The following is a 9370-nucleotide window of genomic DNA, read 5'->3' as shown; positions in this document are numbered from 1 at the left end:
TTTTGTGAACATCTAAAAAAAAAAAAAAGTAAAATAGAACAATAAAATGTCACTACATAGGAAAATATTAAGAAGAGCAGCGCTGTTTTACTCAGAATGCCATATAGATAATGAGTTTCTGAGTAATTTAATTTAGGAGATGCTAACTTAAACATGTGGGTGCGATCAAGACTATTCTCACTGAGATTATTTTTACTACACTACAGTTAAAAATTTCTGGTATTGTGAGCAAGCAACAACAACAACAGTATTAAATACATATTGATTAAGCATCTAATAATGTACATTCTTTCTTCTTTTACTGATGCTGCTCTCTCTGAAATGGGTAGAAACTGAGATACCATCTATCTCTTTTCCCTTATTTGTCCCTCCTCATTCTCCTTTTCTTTTGCCCTTTTGCCTACTTTAATTTAATAGGAAAACCCGTTGCCAGATGCCAGGCAGATAAATGTACTGAAACCTTGCTAACATTTAATCTCTTTATGGATAGATGCAAATATTGCTGCCAATGATATCAGAGCCTGGTCCAGCAATCACCCAGGAAGCTGCTCATCCATTTTCCTATCCTGTGCTCATTACAATCAGTCACTGAAAATTGCGATCCAGAATATTCGTTCTTGACGAAAACAATAGAATTAAGCAGAGCCCAGCTTCAGAAAATTGCTTTCATATTCAAGCAGTGCTACACACATGCAGACACCTTGCTGATGATTTTACTACCCTGAAGAAAATATATTGCTCCTGCCAGAATCCTGTCTTTTGGTGCTTTGTCACATACAAGTGATGATAAAATTTCAACAGAGAGACTTCTTTTTAATCTTACAGGTCATCGTTTGTACTCTGGACAATTCTCCCTTTTGTCCTCATTTAGGCTAGCTAAGAAGGAAAATTCCTTTTAGTTGCCTCCGAAGTTCTCTGAACCACACTAAATCAGAAATGTGGATGAGTGTATTTTACCAGCGGTATTTTTGTGTTATTGCCTGCATCTGTTTGGCATGGAGAATATTCTTAAATTGGGCTATGCCAGTTTTGACTTTCCATATCTGCTAAGTAATACATTCTATCAGTACCAGTCAGTATGCTTTATGCACAGGGATAAGGGGATTTGTAGGTGCAGAGAAATTCACCAATTTGCTTTACATTTATTACCCTGAAGCACTGTGTGAATTGAATGTTAAATGCCTAAAAGAATAATAGTAACATTATATAAAAAAGTAATTCTAACCATAGTCCTGGAATGCTGATACCTAAAAACACTGCAAAGAAATTACTTAAGCCACTCTTTGGAAAAATAAGAGGAAGAAGATGAAGGACAAAGGGAGGGGGGACTATGGATGGCCATCAGCAAAAGGCTTTACTAATGTCTTAAAGAATAATGCCAGCTCCGAGTGGAGACATTCTTTCTTTTTGGTGGCACTTGTAGCATTCTGTTAGGAAAATAAATAGGTTGAATTCAAGAACACAGTCAATTCCCTACTTCAGTCATTGAATTCAGCTGGGATGCATTGAGATTCATGAACGTACATTAAATTAGTGGATTTTATTCATTCTTATCTATAAAGAAGGAAGTAGAATGAAGACACAATGTGATCACATTGCCTTTTTACCTGACTAGCTTATTTGTCCATCTACGTAACTAGATTCCCAACACAGGTTCTTCTAAGAGTCCTTTAATATATGCTTTCTGGATGGTGGATACATCTACAGAGAACTTGGATGGGGAAGACTGATCTTGATTATTTTACTCTAATTAAAAGATAAGCCATACTCTCAGGCCATCTTGTATCTGACACGTGATTCTTTAAATTAATTGAACCAGCACCTGTTGCATATGCTCAAGTACTTAATTCTGGTCCTTCTCCACATGCCAGCATAAGAGTAAGCTCTTAAAAAATATTATACCTGCCAGTAATTAAACAAAAATGTTAAAATTTTGATCAAATAGTATCAAGCAGGTTATAAATATAGGAGTAAGCCTCCAATAATATCAGCTTCAGAACAAACAAAGCTCCATCTCATTATTTCAAGCACTCTGCCAGGCCACTTGCATTTTCCTGTCTGTAAAAGCCATGCACTTAAAAAACTCAGCAGCTGCTCTGATTCAATACAAGTCAAATATACAATAGACTTTTGATTGATATAATTTGTCAGCCAGCGATGAGTCCACTTTAGTGTCATGCCAATGGGAAATAGAGCTATTATTCAGAAGACAGAGAAGGAGGAGGATGTATGTAGAGAATGTAACTTAGAAGTTTTACCACAACATATTAGGTTCTAAGTCCAAATTAAAGCTGAATAAATTATTATTTTTAAAATGGAGATAGACTTCTGCTTTCTTACCAAGGGGTCAAAATGCATTGTGATATATGTGCAGCTGAATATATATATATGATCACATTGCCTTTTGTATATATTCGTAGATTTTCACGGGTACAGGTATGCAGGCCTCGGCGTGTTTGGGTCTTTCCAATGGATTCCAAAGAAGCACAATTACCAACCTAATCCTAAGGGAGACACCCCCTAGAAACCAAGACACAGAACAGGACAATGGTATCGCCCTCCTCCCCTACATCAAAGGCACCACAGATAAAATCAGCAAAATTCTCCACAAACACAATATCAGGACAGCCTTCGGCACTAACCAAAAAATAGCCAACATCCTATGAAACCCCAAGGACAAGATCCAGCTAGAAAACCAAGGAGTTTATGAAATACCATGCAACAATTGCCCAGCCACATACATTGGACAAACCAACAGGAGAATAAATGTATGCATCGCAGAACACAAGAACGCAGTCAGAAAAGAAGAAAATACTTCCTCCCTTTTCCATCACCTTAAAGCCACAGGACATGAAATTAATTTTGTGGGAACCAAATTAATCTCCAATACTGAACACTTCAACAAGAGAATAATCAGGGAAGCCATCGAAATAGAGAAACAGCCCCATAACATAAATAAATGGGATGATGCCTCCCGCCTACCAGACATCTGGAAACTAGCCCTTATCAACAAATGAGTCCCAGCCATGAAAACCAACACCGGATCCAAAACAACACATGACACCACCACCATTCTCCCTCACCAGACTCAAACTCAAATCCATCCCATAGACGAAAGACAACCACTGTCCAGAAACCAGACCATGGCTGCATTACCAGCTGCCACACCCCTACCCTGAAAACAAGGAAACGGACACGCGCCATGAACACATATCCAGGCCTCAACCTCGGAGCCAAACCAAAACCCGGAACGTCACATCACAGACACCCGCTCAGGATATCACATCACAGAACTCAGGAGGTTACACCACAAAACCTCAGGATGTTGCAACACAGCCAATGACCCAGGAGACTACAGCACAAGACCCAGGATGTCAAAACAATAGAATTCAGAAAGTCATCACACACCCCATTACCCAGGTCATTACAACATAGGAGGCTGATAGACACACAGCCAATACCTCAGCCACACGTGTTCTTATGAAAAAGCCAGCCAATCTGCAAACATCAATTCCATCAACCAATCAAGAAATGACAACACAGCCAACCTCCCCACCAGTATATATAGGGAGACGGCAGCTCCGATCACGCTTTGCTCACACAAGCACGAAGCCAAAAGAACCAGCCTGAAGATGGCGAGTGGGACCTCATTGAAACATTGCCAAGATACACTCAATCTTACACAGGAAAAGACCCAAACACGACCTGCATATGTGTGTGTGTGTGTGTGTATGCACATGATTTAGAATGGTAAATTCTAATCTAATCCCACCTTAGACATGAAAGCCAACTGGTGACGTAGGGCCAGTCATTCTCTCTTAACCCATCTCACCTCACAGGATAGTTATTGGAAATAACATAGGAAGAGGAAGGAGTATTATATATATTTGCTACTTTGAGTTGTTTAAAAATAATAAAGGTGAGATATAAATAAAATAAAATAAATATCCAGAAATTTAGTATTTGTTTTTTTTTCTAATTGCAGGAAGCAGTTCTAACTCTAAAACCAGGAGAGTTTTTAGAGGGTATTTTCAAATTAATTTTTTTATAGATAATCAGATTTCTTAGAAGCGAACAATACAATTATATAAATACCTATTTGGAAGTAAAATTGTACTAATGGATCTTTTTTGTAAGGAGATCTATTTCTTATTACATATGAAGATGTTGAAAGCTGAGAGAGAGGTGTCATTACACGACTAATTAATTTTAATCTAGTTTAGAAATGTAATATCTTGTATATGGGGTGGTAGTGATGGAAACGAGGAATTATTCAAACCTCATGGCTATTTATAAAAAACTAATTAACATCTTCCATATAGTTGGGTGCATCTTCTAATCACCAGATATATACTGTATGTTTGCTGTCAATTCACTTCTCAGCTAAGTTCATTTCAGGAGAAAGAGAATTGAGGGCTTAGAAGACCTTAAATCAGTATTCATATTTAGTAATCAGCATATCTGCCATCCAGAAAGAGCTGCTAAAAGCACTTGTTATTTACATATTTTTTCTATCTTTCTTTTTCTCAGCAGTCAAGGGCTAACATTCATCTTTGCAAAATATGAAGTTTAACCATCTTTTAATCCTTGCAAGTGAAATGAAGGGTTCAACCCAATTGTGATACGCAAAAAAATTAAGTAGATAGGGAAGGTAGAGCAGAGTTAATACTGTAGAATGGAGCAGAATTTTTGTTTAATTTGTTTTGAATGCACATTTTTCATTTTAGATCAATTCATGAACTGAAAAGTTTTCCAAAGCTTGCATTTTAGTTTGCTAATCAAAAATATTATATTCTGTAATGAAAACTCTTAACAAAGGTGAGTATGTAGCAGCAAATCATGGATAGGTGATATTTTGGGGTTCAAGCATGACATTTAACTTTTGGGGAAATCTGAAAGCTACCAAGGGAGTAGAGGAACATCATATATATAAAGGGGCAGAATTTTTAGAACAAGTTTGGGAGAGGTGGTTTCCCTCCCAAACTTGGGCTTATTCCAGTTATATAGGCTATTCTAGTTTATCAGCTAAATATAATTGTGTTCGTTTCAGGCAATTATTATCAAAGGGAGTTCTAAGGGGCTGCAAAAATCGATTCAGCCTTGGAACTGCAGGTTGCCCATTTCTGATGAATGTAATTAACAAAAATTCATTACATTATCAAAATCGTATATAAAAAATATGCATTAGGCAAAGTGCAAGCATGAAAATACATGAAGTGCATGTGCGTGAAAATGCATAAACATTTTATAGTAATCTGTTTTTTAAAGAGTTCTTCATGTGTCCTGTATCACATTCTGCTTACAATATATAAATGAATTTCCTTTCCCATTGAAAAGATAAGTTATTGTTAGCCCATTGAGCCCTAGTTTTAAGGAGGAAATGCCTCATTTTGCCTGACTTTTTGCAAAAATATCCTTAAAATATCTTGCACAATTGAATTAAAAACAGTAGAATGCACTTCAAATAAGTTATTGTGTTACAATTGGAATTTGTAGAAAAAGCAGGTCAATAAACTATTTAATGGTTGTATGTAATTTTAAACCATAGAACAAGAAATGCTTGTAAATCATATTGTAAGACCATGAGTTAGAAAACTTTCAAAGCTAAAACAAACTCCTTGATTGACAAAGAAAATTGAGAATAAAAACTTAATTGCAATATTACAGGATATACAATGCATAGATTTTGTATGAGTTGGTTGTAAAACTTAGTTCTGAACATGTCTTTGCTATAGATCAGTGGTTGCCAACTGGTGGGCCGTGGACCACTGGTGGTCCATGAGAAAATTTTGATGGTCCGCAGCGCACCTGTGTCTGCAATAGGGGTGATACGAGCAGCAGATGGACTGATGCAAGCAGGGAGGGAGGGTAGTGCGCGGGAGATCATGACATTGGAGCCCTTCCTGGGTGTTCCCTGGCCTGCGAGGGGATGGGAGGGGGGAAGGAACCTCTGAACTGGTGCTGGGTGGTGGGAATCTGATGTCCGGAGGCCAATGAGCCACGTGCTGAAGACCAGATGGCTGGCAGGGAGGTGAGGCAATCCCTAGCAAACCCATGTTGTTGCTGCTGCCTCCTGACTCCATGCATCGAGGAGGCCGAGCAGCAATGGGAAGAGCGCGGACCTACTGAGCTGCAGGCGATGCCCTCAGGTGAAGATGTTGTAAGGGGGATGCTCGACCCCTCCCCTCAAGAGCCACAAAGGACTCGACACCCCTCTGGGGCTGCCTCCAACCATGCTTCTCTTCCTCCCTGCCAGAAGCACTCACATGCCCAGCAGGAAGGAGGAAGCTTGGCAGCTGCCAGAGGGGTGGCAAATGCTTTGCGGCTCCTGAAGGGAGGGGTCAAACCTACCCCTTGCAACATATTCACCTGAGGGCATCGCTGGCAGCCGCTTGACCTCCTCGATGCATGTAGGCAGGAAGCAGGAGGCAACACCAGTTCAGAGGTTCCTTTACCCCCACTCCCACCTCTCACAGGCCAGGGAACATCCAGGAAGGGCTTTGATGCTGCAATTTCCCATGCGCATCAGTCCATCCATCGCCGGTGTCACCCCTGTTGCTCCACCTCCCCACCAGCCATCTGGTCTTTAGCATGAGGCTCATCAGCCTCCAGACATCAGATTCCTACCACCCAGCATCAGATTGCCCCCTTCCCCTGGGGACAGAGGGGGGGAAAGAGAAATGAGAGATTCCGGTGTTTTGTTTTCTGTGGGAAACAGCTCCAAATGATTCTTTGCGTATTTAAGGTTGCAGAAACAGGCAGCCAAGCTAAGTGCCTGAAGGACCTCATCCCATCAGTGGGAGTCCAGGCACTTCAGCGAGCAGCATGCTGGATTCATATTAGTGGTCCGCGGGATTTAAAATTATGAGTTTGGTGGTCCCTGAGGTCCAAAAGGTTAGCGACCCCTACTATAGATAAACAAATATAATACATTTAACTAGCTTTATGGGCCTCATATGAATCTTTTAATTGGACAAAATGCAGCTTTACTTGATGACTGTCTGTCACTCAGTGTCTGATCACTAGCAGAACAAGCCAGAAATGTATCAAATGTAATGTTCAATTAATTTGCTACATCATTCTCACTCATTAAAAGGCCTGTATAATTCATAGTTTTGCTTCTTGTTACTCTGGGCATTGAATGTATAACATTTAATCATCAATAAACAAATGGTGATTGTATGTGATGTATACAAATTGCTGTGTAGCTGCTTCCGTATAAGGTCTCATGAGATTTTATAGATACAAAACAAAGGATTAAATACTTTGCATGGAGTATATGATATCCAATCTAAGAAAATGCAACTAGGAAAGATTTATTAATTTTAAAAAAATAATTTGTCCTTCACTTGGTGGAAGATGGTTTTTACCATTCAACCTAGACATAAGCAAAATAGAAAGCTTTATACAATGATTTTAATAACTTTGCAAAAAGGAAAATTCTAACTTTCTATCTATGTGAACAATTATTTTATTTAAAGAAGAAAAGGAAAATGCTTTTATTTTGAAATTATAGTCTAGCACAGGGGTGGGCAAACTACGGCCCGCGGGCCACATCCGGCCTGTTGGTCTGTCTAATCCGGCCCGCCTCTGAAAAAAAATCACTGGGCATGGCGTATTGCCCTGCGCCGCATGGCCCCCAAAGCTGCAAAACAGCACGGAGCGCTCTCGGGGTAGGAAAGAAAAGAAGAGAGGCACATAACGCCAGCACCCGCCTGGCCGATGCCTCCGCCAAAGGCGGCGGGAGCAGCAGACGGGAGAGCCAGTGGCAAAGATTCCTAACTCGCCTCTCCATCCCTGGCCGGCGTGTGTCTCCCGCGCGAGGCACTTTCCTGGGCGCCAGGAGGAACACGCTCCGACTATTGTTTGTGGGTCCTCTCCCCGCACTTCCTTCCCCCACCCCTCCCCTCCCCTCCCGTCCAATATGGCAAAGCTTCAGGTGAACAACGTCGTGGTGCTGGACAACCCTTCGCCTTTCTACAACCCCTTCCAGTTCGAAATCACCTTCGAGTGCATAGAGGACCTCTCCAAAGGTGAGTCCCCGCCGATCCCCCTTTTTTTCCCGGGGCTTCCATGCTTAAACTTTGCAAAAGCCTCGGCAGGCGGGAGCGTCTTCCCACCGAGGAGCGGGAAGGGTTCTGCCCGGCGGGTGGGTGGGCTGCTTGGAGGAGGCGACCCGGCGGCGCTCCGGGTTTCCCCTCCAAATAGTTGGGAATCTATATACTGAATGAATTTTTTAATTGGGGAATTGAAAAGTATTTTAAAACCTTTTTTTTCTAGATGCATTAATCTGATTAGATATCTTATACATAACATTTCTGGTTTTATTCAAGATTGGGTCGTTTACTATATAATTTTGAGCACTGTATCTGCAGGAACAGGTTTAGTGGCTTGAGACTATAGGCGCTCCAACATTGGAAGACAACTATTTGCAGGGGTGAGCTTCAAAAAATTTAGAGTTGGGTTCTCTGTCCAGTTGCTGGGTGGGTGTGGCCATGGTGGGCGTGGCCTAGTCAGCCTCCTGCACCATGGCACGGGAGGCATTTTTGCCTTCCCAGGGCTCTGGAGGCTTTCCTTGAGCATGCGGGAGGTCAAAAACAGTGTCCCCGGTCTCCAGAGGCTCTCTGGAATTTCCAGGAGGTCCATTTTTTTGTCCTCTCCGAGCCTCTGTGTGCGCCCTGGACTTACCTACATCCAAAACAGGCTGCCATGGAAATCCTGGGAGGGGCGGGAGGGGCAGGTCAAATCCGGATTGGGATTTAGGGGTTTTCTGAACTGTGCAGAATTTTAGCTAGAAGATCTCCCAAATCCCTGTAAACCCCCAGCATCCCACCCCTGACTATTTGTCTGACATGGTATAAGGTCCCCTGCTTGAGCAAGATGTTGGATTAGACGACTTCCAAGGTCCCTTCCAACCTGTGGTGGGATTCAATTTTTTTTACTACTGGTTCTGTGGGTGTGGCTTGGTGGGCATGGCAGGGCAAGAATACTGTAAAATCTCCAGTCAGAGGTGGTATTTACTGGTTCTCCAAACTACTCAAAATTTCCGCTACCGGTTCTCCAGAACTGGTCAGAACCTGCTGAATACCACCTCTGCTTCTAACTCTGTTATTCTTTGTTCTGCTTTGAGGCCTGCCTACCGTTGTCTTAAAATGAAACTGTGAAAATACACATCAAAACACACACAATAATTGCTAATTTTAAAGGATTTTAAGAATAAACAGACATACATGAGGATAGTGGGGAAATAATGGCATTTTTAGGATTATACTACAGATATATATGACCTGATTTATAAGAATTAAAACTCTAAGATACCTTAAGTTAACACACATTCCAGGTAGCATTATGTAATTATGGACTTAATGGC

This window comes from Notechis scutatus, chromosome Z, assembly GCF_049901735.1.
Source record: "Notechis scutatus isolate UNSWTSFEM ecotype Mainland chromosome Z, rNotScu1.2, whole genome shotgun sequence".
Classification (NCBI taxonomy): Eukaryota; Metazoa; Chordata; class Lepidosauria; order Squamata; family Elapidae; genus Notechis; species Notechis scutatus.
The sequence above is the reverse complement of the archived record's forward strand: the minus strand, read 5'-3'. Positions refer to the sequence as shown.